Raw genomic sequence first — 14278 nt, forward strand, 5'->3', positions numbered from 1 at the left:
TCAAAAACACTTTAATAATAAGGTCAACCAATGTCCAAAGTTCACAGTAATCTGACAGTTTGCAACAGTGTCTATCGGAAAAGTCTTATCTACAACTCTGCACTGAAAGATGACCATAGTAAAAAGTATACTGTTTGGAATTCTGCTACACAATTTGAAATCCCATTTTGTTATTGTTTCAGAATTTGCATTAACAACTTCATTAGCATCAATATGAGAGACTCTTGTTTGTCATGCTTCGGGCATTCCAGTGGTTCAAGATCAATACTGATACGGAATATGCAACGTCTTGCATACTACCAAGACAACATTAATGATTATAGTAAAATGATAGGATGGCAAATGGAAGTGATTCAGTTCTTGGAGGTACCAGCTCCCTACTTGGAATTACCTGCAAAAATATGGATCAGATGTCTACTTACTGGAGTGATTTGTTGTCTTTAATTAATCACTTTAGAAGAGTGATGAAGGTGGGGAGGGTAGGAGCATCTGAAAAAGCTCCTCAGGGTAATCCGTAATTCAACGGGGGGTCAGATCCAAAGCCCAGTGAAGACTATGGAAAGATTCTCATTGACTTCAATGACTGTTGATGAAACTCATACTATACACAATTTCTATAGAGATGGAGAAAAAGGAACATAGAAATGTAACACTGATCTATTTGATAGCAATTAATTTTCCAGTTGAAGCATGAACTAAAGCTTACAGATCTTTTTCAAGCATTAGGCCCATTACTAGGGAGATGGTAAAATTCTTAATAATAATGCAGAAAAGTCAGAAGTGTTTGATAAATACTTACATTTTGTATTTGGAAAGAAGCAGGATGCTGTACTCTTTTCACAGGAAGATGATGAAGTACTTTCCAGTCCCACTAGCACCTGAGGAAGCTGTTAGACAACATCTATTAGGGATGAATATTTTTAAATCAGTAGGTCTACCATTCCATAGGAAATGACCCTTGAGGTTTTTTTTTAAAGTGATTCTTTTTTAAGTGGGACAATGTTAGCTAACAAAAAAATTCCTAAAAGTACTGAGGAGCTCCCTGGTCTGTTAATGTTGTGCCAATATTCAAAAAAGGCACGTGTATTCATCCAGGTAACTACTGGCTGGTTAACCTGACATCAGTCCCAGGCAGAATAATGGAAAAGCTGATATGGAATTCAGCGGATACAGATAGGGATATAACTGATGCCAGTCAACATGGTTTTTTGGGAAATAGGTCTTGTCAGACACACCTGATTTCATTCTTTGATGAGATTAGAAGTGTGGCTGATAAAGGTAATTGCATACATGTAACATACTTAACTTTTATGAGACATTTGATTTAGTATCACACAATATTTTAATTTAAAAACCTAGTACTATACAATATCAAAAGATTTTTGAGTCAAAGTGGACAAGCAACTGAACTTCCAGGGTGACGATGTGTCAAAAAGGGCCAATGTGATTCCTGAATGTATAAAGAAAGGAGTATGAGTAAGAAGCAGATTTTACCTCTGTGTATGGCACTGGTGAGATACCAATACTAGAATGCTCCACCTATTTCTGGTGTCAACATTTTTAAAAAGGCTGTTGAAAAATTGGGAGAATTCATGAAGAGCCACAAAAAATGACTGGAGGACATGCCTTACAGTGAGAGGCTTAAAGAGCTAAATTTGTTTATTTTATTGAAAAGAAGATTGGGAGGTTAGTTGATTACAATTTATAAGTACCTTCATGGTGGGGGAAGGTATAACTAGAATCAAATGTTGAAAACTGAAGGCAGACAAATTAAAAGTGTACACCTAAATTCTAACGTGAACAATGAGGGTGATTAACTATTAGAACAAACTACCAAGGGAAGCTGTGGATTCTTCATTTCTTAATGTTTTCAGATCAAGACTGTTTTAGATGTAACAGTCCCTTCTAGCCTTAAATCCTATGAATGAAAAAGTAAAACGTCCTTTGAAAACAGTTTAGATACTACTTGAGTGACATCTGCAGCATTTGGCTTTGTGTATGTAACAGGATATATATTGTTCTTGCTTTCTGGTACAAATCCTGCCCTCAGGTGTTGCTGTGTACATGCATCATATAATTCGCAAGCTATTTAATCCTTATTAGTGCACTATTTCACATTATGAAACCACAATATGGAAGAAAAAGAGAGAAAATTAGACAAACCTTTATGGGAAGAATCTTATGGAATTTAATAGGCAATTACATTCATGCTATAGAACTTCAAAACAACATGTGGAATTCTGTGGCAGGTGTATACGTCTCTGTTAAATTCCATCGGTTTAAAATTCTACAAAAGGATTTCAATCTCTATTTTCTGCAATAGGTTTTTAGAGTAATTTCCATGGAAATGCATGTCATTTCTAATCCTGGTGTATTGGTTTCATCCATTTATGTTCCACAGGGGATTCTAGTAGGGACAATTTTTGAGAATCATTGAGCTATTCAGCACTCACTGTACGTGGGGAAGAATTTCTTCTCTCCTCACCAGAGTGTCACCTGCAACATTAAATCTTTATTAGAGTACAAAATAGTAAACACTGAAGACAGATCTGGTGCTACAAAAGCTTTTGATTTAAACAAGAGAAGGGCAATTTTGTGAAAAGAATCCCATCTGTAGAAGTGAGCAGTAATTTCCAATGTTTGAATTTTTCCACAGGAAATGGCCCTGGTGGTTTTTTTTTAAAGAGGGACAATGTTAGCTAACAAAAAGCAATAGCACACGGGGCCCTTCTTGCACAGGGACTCCTTTGAGGTACGATCCTGCTCTGATGGAAGTCCTTGGCAAAGCTCCTATTGACTTCAGTCGGGGCAGGAGTATGCTACCTAAAGCAGCCGCAGGAAGGCGACTGCTTGTCAGTCCCAGCTTGGGCACTCTGGTTTTACAGCTTAGAACAGAGGTGGGCAAACTACGGCCCATAGGCCACATCCGGCCCACGGGACCCTCCTGCCTGACTCCTGAGCTCCTGGCCCGGGAGGCTAGCCCCCAGCCCCTCCCCTCCCCTGCTGTTCCCAGCGGGGGGCAGTCAGGAATAAGAGGAGGGATTAGATGGGGCTGCGGGGGGGGGGCAGTCAAGAGACAGGGAGGGGTGGATGGGGCAGGGGTCCTGGGGGGAGCCGTCAGGGGGTGAGAAGCAGGGTGGGGTCAGGCCACGCCTGGCTGTTTGGGGAGGCACAGCCTTCCCTAACCAGCCCTCCATACAATTTTGGAAACCCAATGTGGCCCTCAGGCCAAAAAGTTTGCCTGCCCCTGGCTTAGAACAAAAGGCTCAAATGATGTAGGGGACAGCAAGCTCATGAGCACTGCAGCAATCAAAAGAGAAATGAAACAGTGCTGCTTTGCACGTTGTGGTAATGGAGAAGGGTAGAGTCACAACACTGTATTCTGAAGCGTTTCCATGTGGGAGGCATGTTACCTCAGTCACAGCAAAGTGAGCAAATGAAACTTCATAATTTCACTTTGCAAGAGGAATTGGCTGCTCTGACCACATTCAATCACAGTTCACAATCCTCCACTGGCTTTTTACTGTGGTGTTTTTCTCCATAAGGATTGAAGAGCTTATGTCTAGCACTTAAAATTTATTTTTACTTAAACGTTGCATAATGCTGACACAGCAACCACAGCTTGATGTTAACTGCAGCCTGTAGCTCCCTGCTGTCTTGAGTCCCCCCCCTTGCCAAATTGGAGGATGACTGTCGGTCTTTGCAGCCATATCCAAGGACCTACCCAATCTCAATCTGATGTTGACTTTCAATAGAATTATTAATTATTATGATTAGTGTTGTCACTTCTCACGATTTTCTTGTAACCGAATTTTGGCTGGGCTAGAGCCAGCCTTATGATGATGCAAGAAGCTCTCCCCTCATAGGAATCTGAGCCCTGTCGGGGCAGAACTCCCTCTTGTTTGGCTGCTTGCCCCCCAAGCCTACCATCCGGGGCTGAGCAACCAATCAGAGCTGCTGTCTGAAGAGCTCTCTCCCTCTTCCTCAGCACCCTGAAGCCACTCTTACAGGACCGGGGGTGGGGGGAGAGGAGAGGAGGGAGCCGCAGAGGTGGTGGGTTTAATAGGCCAGGGGAGACTAAGCCTCCCCTGGAGCAGCCGCCGCCGACACACAGCTGGGCCGTGGTGGCCCTGTCTGCACTCTGCCTCTTCCTGTCCCTGGTCTTCCCCTTCCCTAAACCTCCACCGCCTGCCGCTGCCTGGCGGAGTCCCTCCGCTCCTCTCCTCTCCTCCAATCCACCCCCCGCCCCGTTTCTGGAGGTCCTCGCTGCTCACCGCGTACCTCCTCTCCTCCCCCCCCCACCCACGAGGCCGCTCCCACCCACTGCTCCCTCTGTGGGGGGGTGGGGGTGTCGGGGGGGAGGAGAGAAGGGACGCGGAGGGCAGAAGCGGCGGGCACCTCGGGGGAAGGGGTGCGTGGTGGAGCGGAGGGACGTGGGGAGTGGCGGGCAGCGGGGGCGTTGCAGGGGAAGGGAAGAGTCGAGGGGGCCAAACGGGGGAAGAGTCGAGGGGGCCAAACGGGAGTAGGGGCGGGACCCGGGGCGGAGCGAGGGTGGAGTATGGGCAGGACCGTGGGCGGAAGAGGCAGGACAGGGTGCTAGCCTCCCCGAGGGGAAGTTTCACCTGCCACCCATGGCAGGAAGAACCCAGCAGCTCCAGGAGGCTCCATTTACCCTCCCCTCCCCTCCCCTCCCCTCGTAGGAGCAATGGGGACAGCTCCTCTGCTCCTCTCCCTCCCTTCCTGCAGCATTTAACTTGGGAAGCGGGAGAGGGGGCTCAGCCCCCCTGCAGGCTTGGGTGTGGTGAAGAACACAAGGAGAAGCAGAGGGGAGGCTGGAGGGGCTGGGGCTGAGCCTGAACTGGTGGGGGGGGGGTGTCAAATTGATGTGGGGACAGGATAGATTTGTAGAGTGGGGGGTTGGAATTCATTGCTGGAGAGGAGATGGGCAGATGTGGAGGTGAGAACTCCTTCAACAGGGGCCGAAATCACCTCAGCCAATACATTCGGGAGGCTGGACAACACGAAGTCTCTCTCTCGCACGCGCACACACACACAATGGGCAGGGGGAGGTCAAACATTCGAGAGGGAGGGCATTGTCTGTCTTTTTAATGTTTTTAAAATATCTCATGGTTTTTAGGATCTGACTCATGATTTTTTATCTCTTATTATTTATTATTGCTATTGTTGTAGCACCTGGAAGCCCCAGTCATGAACCAGGACCCCTTTGTGCTAGGCGCTGTACAAACACAGAATAAAAAGACAGTCCCTGCCCCAAAGCCTTAACCTACTTAAGTGCTTGTGGAAATCCCATTGGGCACTTATCTGCATCTTTAGGCATGTAAATGCCTTTGTAAATCTCACCATAAGTTCCTGGGAGCAGTGACCTTGTCCTTATAGCTGTCTAACGCATATAGTATACTGTTGGATTGTCATTATACAAACAATAAATAACAAAGACAGAAACAATTGAGAGAAAGCAAGAGGCACAGAGAGCAGAAAGTGAGAACAGAGATAACGTAGAGGATTTCCACATGAACCCTGTGCAATTTATCCTACAGAAGTTATACAGTCCTAATGGTTTTGCTACAGCTGGTGTCAGTTTCTGTATCATTCCTACATATGGTAAAAGAGCTCCACTTCCATGGTACGTGAAATTACTACACCTTGCCAATCCCAGAATCTGCCCCAACAGCAAAAGCGTGCTATTTTTATTCCAGTAACTACCAGGCCTGGAAATGGTATCAAATATAAGTACGTATAAAAGCAATGTAGGGTTACATACCCAGTCACTGGTTGTGTGGGGCTTCAGCTTATTCAAGGGTCAGTTTAGTAGGCTAGTACAGTAACCAGCTTACTGAATCAACATTTAGGGGGAGATTTTCAAAGGCATAAATGCCTGTTAGGCACCTAAGGTCTCTGCAGGCAGAGAAAGTGTGATTAGCCACCAGTCAGAAGCAGAGGCTTTCCAGGGAAATATGACATACCTACACCAAACATCTTAAGTGCCAGCTCCTAGATAATGAAGACACACAGTGCTCTGAGTAGAGACTGGCTTACTTACATGTCTGCCTGCTATTAATTTACCTGTACTGACTTGACTCCCAATTACCAGTGTAATTGGTAATTAGGAGTCAAGCCTGTCATTTCCCATTAATAACATTTGCTTCTACAACTACATGTATAGTCCATGTTAATGTTTGCATCATTTACCTGAATAACCTTAAATATAGGCTATGTACTCAACTGCCTTCTTAACTGTCTTCCTACAACTCTAGTATAACTATAGTTTTACAACATACATAAATAGAGGGATTCTTTTTTAAAATCTGCTTATGATGGGGCCAATGACCATTCCCCTTTCTGTACTATGATTCTCACAAGCTAGTCAGGCTTCTCTGAGAAATCTCCATGGAACACTTCAGTGTTGCAAGGAAGGAAAGGGCACTACTCCTGTTACACCAGAACTGAACCAATGTTCCAGTTTGACAGTAGGAGATACATCTTCAATTCAGAGTTAACTCAGGTTCTTACTCAAGTGTTACCCCTAACTCCCCTCCCATTCACACATAAAAAATCTGTCACCCAAGTTGAGTGATGCTTTCAGACCAGGATATCTGGCTTTTCTGGGACTGTGTGTCTAATAGGCAGCAGGTTTAAAACAAACAAAGGGAAGTATTTTTTTCACACAACACACAGTCAACCTGTGGAACTCCTTGCCTGAGGATGTTGTGAAGCCCAAAACAATAACTAGGTTCAGAAAGAACTAGGTACATTCATGGAGGATAGATCCATCAATGGCTATTAGCCAGGATGGGCAGGGATGGTGTCCCTAACCTCTGTTTGCCAGAAGCTGGGAATGAGCGACAGGGGATGGATCACTTGATGATCACCTGTTCTGTTCATTCCCTCTGGGGCATTGGCCACTGTCAGAAGACAGGATACTGGACTAGATGGACCTTTGGTCTGACACAGTGTGGCCGGTCTTATGTTGTAGACGAGAGCTTGGGTACAGCTTTCATTCAGGCTGGGCACCCTCCTTGCCCCACTTTGCATAGAGGACACAGGCTAAACCATTTGAGCCCTGATAGTCCTCCAGTGTCTTCCCACAATTCCTCCTGTGTTCCCAAAAAGACAGACAAGTCCCCCCACAATTCACTGGGAAAGAATCATAGTGTGGCTCAACTTACAACAGCACAATGAGCCATGGGTTATGTTTTCAGAAGTTCTAGCAACATATGTGGGTGAGTATAGCATCAGTAAGGACACAGTAAGTAGGGCGAGGCTTTGCAATGTGGTTGTTAACACCCAGGCTAAACTAACCTGAGTGCTTAGACCTGGGTGATGAGCACCAGGATTAAGTCTGCAGTGAAGACAGACCCTGGAGGGTTTGTCTTTGGACTAAGACATCATTAATAATCCCATTGTGCTTTTTACAAGAAGGGTTGTACCTTCTTTGTTCTGGCCAAATTTCACCTCAGATATTTACATTCTTCTACTTAAGTTTCCCCAACAGTTCGGTTGGATATGGTATCCTCTACATGTGTAGAATTGCTGAGTTAAACAGCTGCTGTACTATACCCCAAAAGTGGCTGCATTATTTCTGCGGCAGGTGAAGCAGTCCCTATATATCCCTTACTTATTTCATAGGAGAATTTAATGTTTGAATTAGTCAATGGTTGTTAAACCTCTTGAAAGGAAAGATGCTATAAAACTGTAAAGCATTTCATTTAAATGAGTGGCAGAATATTTTGAGTGTAGAGATCTGATATTTATTGTAAATGAGAAACAGGTAAGATGAAATGTCCCTGTTAAAGTGACACAGCTGACATGATTCGCTTTCAAGTGGGCTAAAGAGCATCCTTCAGAATAAACCTTATCAGCTGAGTATTGAAATGTATGCAAAATGGCTGTATAACTACTCAGCTGGGCACATGAATTCAAGTACTGAAGATGACAAGAGGACAAATATGAGATGGACTTAGCAAGGATTTCATTGCTTCCTGTGGCAGAAAGCCAACTTAACACTGCAGCTATTATTTCCCCCCAAAAAAGCAGAGATCAAAGTGGACAATTTCCAGAAGTTGCACAGTCATATCACTAAAAAACAGAACCACTGGCAATTGTATGAATTGGAGCATTTTGGCAACATGGCTGGGAGGCTTGTATCCATGGATCTTCCAAGGAATTGGAACATTAATCCTGTAGTTTCATAAATGCAAGCTGTGGAGATGCTACGTCCTGCAATGATGCATTTTTGCAATGGTTCTATTATGTCTTGTAAGCTGAAGCCAGTCAGAGGAAAAAAATTCTGAAGTCCTGCATAGAGCTATAGTGCTATATGCAAAAGGATGAAACTCTGTTATAAACACTGGCCAAAACCAGTATTTTAATGAAAGACCTGCCGCATGCTCAGATAGGGGATGTTACAGGCACAGCTAACTGATGGGTTAAAAAACTGACAAAAAGCCTTGTATTTGAAAGCCATTAAATATTCATCTTGACAGACAGTTCAGAAAACAGGCAGTGATAAATGTGTCCTGCATGGGTGTGCCTAAGTTTGTGTTCCAAGGCTAAAGGTGGTAATTTTCTGTACTCTCATGACACTGTGTTTAAAGACACTTGGGATTCCATACAGATGATTTCAGAACAAACACTCTCTGTGCGGCCAGCTCACAGTTATATGGGACTAGTGGGGGTGGGGGGAGTATTGTTTTTAAGTTATAAATATTTCCTTTATCTAGAGGAAGGATATAAATAAACATGGTCCCTTGATGTTAGGGGGTAAAAAGTCCTCTCTAGTCCAATAGAGAGACTGCTTCTTGCCTGTCTCAACCACCAAACCCAACCCATCTTGTTTCAGGTTTTCTCTTTAATAAGTCATAGCTGAATGCCCTTCCTTCCATACATAGCAACTACTGCAGTCTCTGCGAGATGACACAATTCTCTTTCCTTGCTCCAGTGAAGGAGCTTAACCCTTTTACACACCGATGAGGGAAAGGCACACACAGCCTGTCACAATGATGCCTAACTCACTCCTCTTGTCAGGGATAAACACACTGGGTGTGCCCCGGGCAACACTGACTATGAAAAAGGAGGCTGTATATAGAACAAGAATATTTAATGTTCTCACATGTGGTCAGAGAGCAGGATTTGCTTTTTTAAAAACATAATTCCTGACAGCTATAAACCAGAGTAAAATTTGAGTCAGAGTAAAATGTGAATGTGTTTTGCAGCCATAATTGTATTTCAACTCTTATTAATTAATAATAAATATAACAGTCAAGGCAACTTCTGTGGAGGGGTGAGCTTGTTCCTCTTGAGTTTGTAAAGCTACAGGTTATTCTGTTGCTAATGTGAGAGTAGGAGAAAGAATAATCTTATAGGACAGGCAGCTGGCTGGAACTCAGAAGATCTGTGTTCAGTTCTCAGGTCTTCCATAGATTTCCTATGTGACCTTGTGTAAATTTATTACTGCCCAATCTATAAAACAGTTTGGGAGAAAAGAAGTTTTGTTATTCCCTTTTCTGTCTTGTCTATGAAGACTAAGTAATTTGGGGCAGGTGCTGTCTTTTATTATGCAACATACAATCTTGAATGGGGTTTCCTGATGAGAAAAAAATAAAATAATAATTATAATACGGCATTCACGAGATTGATATTGCATGTGATACTCTGACCTGATGGCACCACCCCAGAAAACACTGAGTAAATTGGTTATATTATGCTTCCCATGTCTAGCCTATTTCCAGAAAGGAAATCATCTAGTAGTCAATGGCAGAGCAGTTGTAATATATTATGGAAGACCTAGCCAAAAGGGTATTTAAAAAGCAAACATACAGTTTTAATTGTTTGGGGGGGAGGGGAGGAATCTTAATGATTTATTAAATATCTATTTTCTATTGTTTACTATAACTTTTTTTTTATTGACACAATAACATTAAGGAGGACTAAATAAACTGAGGTCAAAACCAGTAAGGAATGAGGTTATTAGATCTGAGAAAACTGGAAGCCCCCTCCAGTTACTGAGTAAAATTTTTAGTAGATATTTGAATTGTTAATGAAAAATAACTACAAAAACCAACATGAATTGTTGAAATCAATTTGATTTTTAAAAATATTTGAAAGCCTTTTGGTCTTTCCCCCATTTTCTTTGCCATTATTTCTTTATTCCCCCTGAACCCTCTCTGGTGTTCCACTCAGTGCTTTATGTTCTTGCAAAAGCTCTGCTTTATACTATGTCTGATTCCAGCTGGCTGTGCAGAACATCAAGAGCTTCACAGCGCTCCACTATTTTGCTCCAGGGGAGCAATTTTTCCTGTGCCACCAACAGGGCTCTTTCACTTGTTTTGGCCTGTATGTTTGTCATTTGCAACAAGCATTAACAGCTTCTTCAGTGTCACCGTTTATTTTATACCAGTGTAAAATACTGCTGGCCCGTCTCTTAGATTTTTCAATCCCTAAACATCTTCCTGTATTCTTTGTTACATATTTTTGTGTAGCAGCTTAGGAAACACCATCTTGGTGCCTTTCATCTAGGACTGAGAACTCCCGCTTCTATTGATTGTACTGTAAACGGGGAATATGCCATCCGAGTGGCACTGTGCTAACAGTCTTAATTACTTTCTGCAGGGTCTCCTCTTGGGCAGTAACTCTCGGAATCACTGTCCAAATTTTCTCTGAGACCAGAGAGGTCTCCGTTTTTTTGTTTTTTAAATCAGATTGATATGTACAACATCTATTTTTGGACTTTGCTCCACTGCACTTTGGTCAAACGCTCTAGACTGTGTATTTACAACCACCAACATAGGTGCTGAAACTAGGGATGCTGGGGAGTGCTGCTGCACCCCCTGGCTTGAAGTGGTTTCCATCATATACAGGGTTTACAGTTTGGTTCAATAGCTCTCAGCACCCCCTCTATAAAAATTGTTCCAGCATCCCAGGCCACCAAATCTCTCCCAGGTTGTGTTCAATTTTCAGGTCATGCATATCCTCTGTATTGTTAGGGGGCAGGTGAGTGAGGGGAGCTTTCTTACGACAATGACAATAAGTGGCTTATGGTCGGTGGCAGTTAACACACGAATCTCATAAATGAAGACGTGACACTTTTGACATCCTTAGACTAAGACCAAAGCCTCTTTCTGAGTGTATTGGCACTTGGTTTTTGTTAGCTGTTGGTCTCCAATTTTGACCATATTGCTTTAAGAGGACTGCGCTAATACGTTCCTGGGATGCACTGTGAACAACTTAGTATTGCACTTATTGTCATAGTACTTGGGCTCTTTAATTAACTGCTTCAGTTTCTCAAGCTCCTGATTAAGATTTCCATCCCAGGACCATTAGGCATCTTTGCACAGTAGCACTCTCACCTTGCTGGTTTGGGAGGCTAGACTGGGTGGAAATTTCCTTACGTAATTCACCATGCCAAGGAATCTTTGTACCCATTCCTTGTCTGCTGGGGTAGGAATGTTGCCAGTGGCCTCAAACTTATTGCGCTCTACCTGTACGCATTGCAGTGTTAACTTCTCTCCCAGGTATGTTATTTCCATTACACGGTATTTACATTTTTGTTTGTTTCGCTTTAGCCCAGCCCCTCTGCTTCTTTCCAAAGCTGCACGGAGCCTCTGGTCGTGTTCTTCTACTGTTTTTCCACTAAATCAAAACATCATGTATGTAAAACCTTAGTGCCCCCTGTGCCATCAAAAAATGTTGTATTTTGAATATACGCAGATGTGTGCTCTATTTTCCTAAGGGCACCTGTGATGCATCAACTCCAATGATGCATCAGCCATTTCCCCCAAAATTTCTCCCTTTGTAGATCGTGGGAAATGTTCCCTTTTTACATATGCGTATACAAAAAAGGAATTAAATAAGCAAAGAGTTCTATTCTCCCCCAGTCCCATACAGTGACCAACAAGGATACCCACTCTGTTGGTCCTTCAACTTGCCCTATGATTCCCTGAGCAGTGGGCCTATCCAGCTCAATCTTTTAGGGCACAGAGGAACTTTCCTAGAGTCATGAATAGTGGTGTGGTTTGTCTCTTTCACCTCTATTCTGTACTCTGAGAGTTTCCCTATTCCCTGGAAGACATCCTGAAACTCTTCCTTGACTGATTTGATTCCCCAGTCCCTCCAATGAATGCACCACCTTGATAACATCAAGGGCTTGCCACACTTTTAACTCAGTAATTGTTGTTTTTTCCCCTGGTACGATTACAAATTGTATCTTTTCCAATTTATTACCTATACATTCTGTTCACATACTCGCTTAGTGAGGATACACTCACCTCTATAAGCCCTGAGTTTTATCCATTTACCTTCTTCTACCCGTGGCATTTCTTTTAGTGTTACTAACAGCGTTTCTGGCAGCACATTGGCTTGTGCACTGGTGTACAATCTAAAATCAATAAATGTCCCATTTGCTTTCAGATTAATAGTCCAATCATCCTCTATTGCCATGTTGTCCGCTGCTCCTAAGAAGAATTCTTCTGGGGTAGTGGTGCTGTTGTGGTCCTCTTTGTCCATGCTGTGCACACTACGCTGGTATGTGCAAACTCTTGCAAAGTGATGTAATCTATTGCACTTTCTTTAGGGCTGTTGATTAATTGCAGTTAACTCACGCGATTAATTAAATTAATCGCAGTGTTAATCACAATGTTAAACAATAAAATACCAATTTAAAATTATGAAATATTTTGGATGTTTTTCTACATTTTCATATATATTGTATTCAAATTGTAATTGAAATCAAAATATATATTATTTTTTATTATAAATATTTGCACTGTAAAAATGATAAACAAAATAAATAGTATTTTTCAATTCACCTCATACAAGTACTGTAGTGCAATCTCTTTGTCATTAAAGTGCAACTTACAAATGTAGATTTTTTTTGTTACATAACTGCAATCAAAAACAAAACAATGTAAAACTTCAGAGCCTACAAGTCCACTCAGTCCTACTTCTTGTTCAGCCAATCCCTAAGACAAACAAGTTTGTTTACATTTACGGGAGATAATGCTGTCCACTTCTTATTTACAATGTTACCTGAAAGTGAGAACAGGCATTTGCATGGCACTTTTGTAGCTGGCATTGCAAAGCATTTACATGCCAGATATACTAAACATTCGTATGCCCCTTCATGCTTCGACCACCATTTCATCCACGCTGATGATGCTCGTTAAAAAAAAACGCGTTAATTAAATTTGTGACTGAACTTCTTGAGGGAGAATTGTACATCCCCTGCTCTGTTTTAGCTGCATTTTGACATATATTTCATGTTATAGCAGTCTTGGATGATGACCCAGGATATGTTGTTCATTTTAAGAACACTTTCACTGCAGATTTCACAAAACACAAAAAAGGTACCAATGGGAGATTTCTAAAGATAGCTACAGCACTCAACCCAAGATTTAAGAATCTGAAGTGCCTTCCAAAATCTGAGAGGGATGAGGTGTGGAGCAGAAGTCTTAAAAGAGCAATGCTTTGATGTGGAAACTACAGAACCCGAACCACCAAAAAAGAAAATCAACCTTCTGCTGGTGGCATCTGATTCAGATAATGAAAATGAACACGCGTCAGTCTGCACTGCTTTGGATTGTTATCTAGCAGAACCCGTCATCAGCATGGATGTATGTCCTCTGGACTGGTGGTTGAAGCATAGAATCATAGAATATCAGGGTTGGAAGGGACCTCAGGAGGTCATCTAGTTCAACCCCCTGCTCAAAGCAGGAGCGATCGCCAATTAAATCATCCCAGCCAGGGCTTTGTCAAGCCTGACCTTAAAAACTTCTAAGGAAGGAGATTCCACCACCTCCCTAGGTACCGCATTCCAGTGTTTCACCACCCTCCTAGTGAAAAAGTTTTTCCTAATATCCAACCTAAATCTCCCCCACTGCAACTTGAGACAGTTACTCCTTGTTCTGTCATCTGCTACCACTGAGAACAGTCTAGAGCCAACCTCTTTGGAACCCCCTTTCAGGTAGTTGAAAGCAGCTATCAAATCCCCCCTCATTCTTCTCTTCTGAAGACTAAACATCCCCAGTTCCCTCAGCCTCTCCTCATAAGTCATGTGTTCCAGTCCCCTAATCATTTTTGTTGCCCTCCGCTGGACGTTTTCCAATTTTTCTACATCCTTCTTGTAGTGTGGGGCCCAAAACTGGACACAGTATTCCAGATGAGGCCTCACCAATGTCGAATAGAGGGGAATGATCACGTCCCTCGATCTGCTGGCAATGCCCCTGCTTATACATCCCAAAATGCAATTGGCCTTCTTAGCAAC

This window comes from Lepidochelys olivacea (genome assembly GCF_965140295.1).
Source record: "Lepidochelys olivacea isolate rLepOli2 genome assembly, chromosome: 11".
Classification (NCBI taxonomy): domain Eukaryota; kingdom Metazoa; phylum Chordata; order Testudines; family Cheloniidae; genus Lepidochelys; species Lepidochelys olivacea.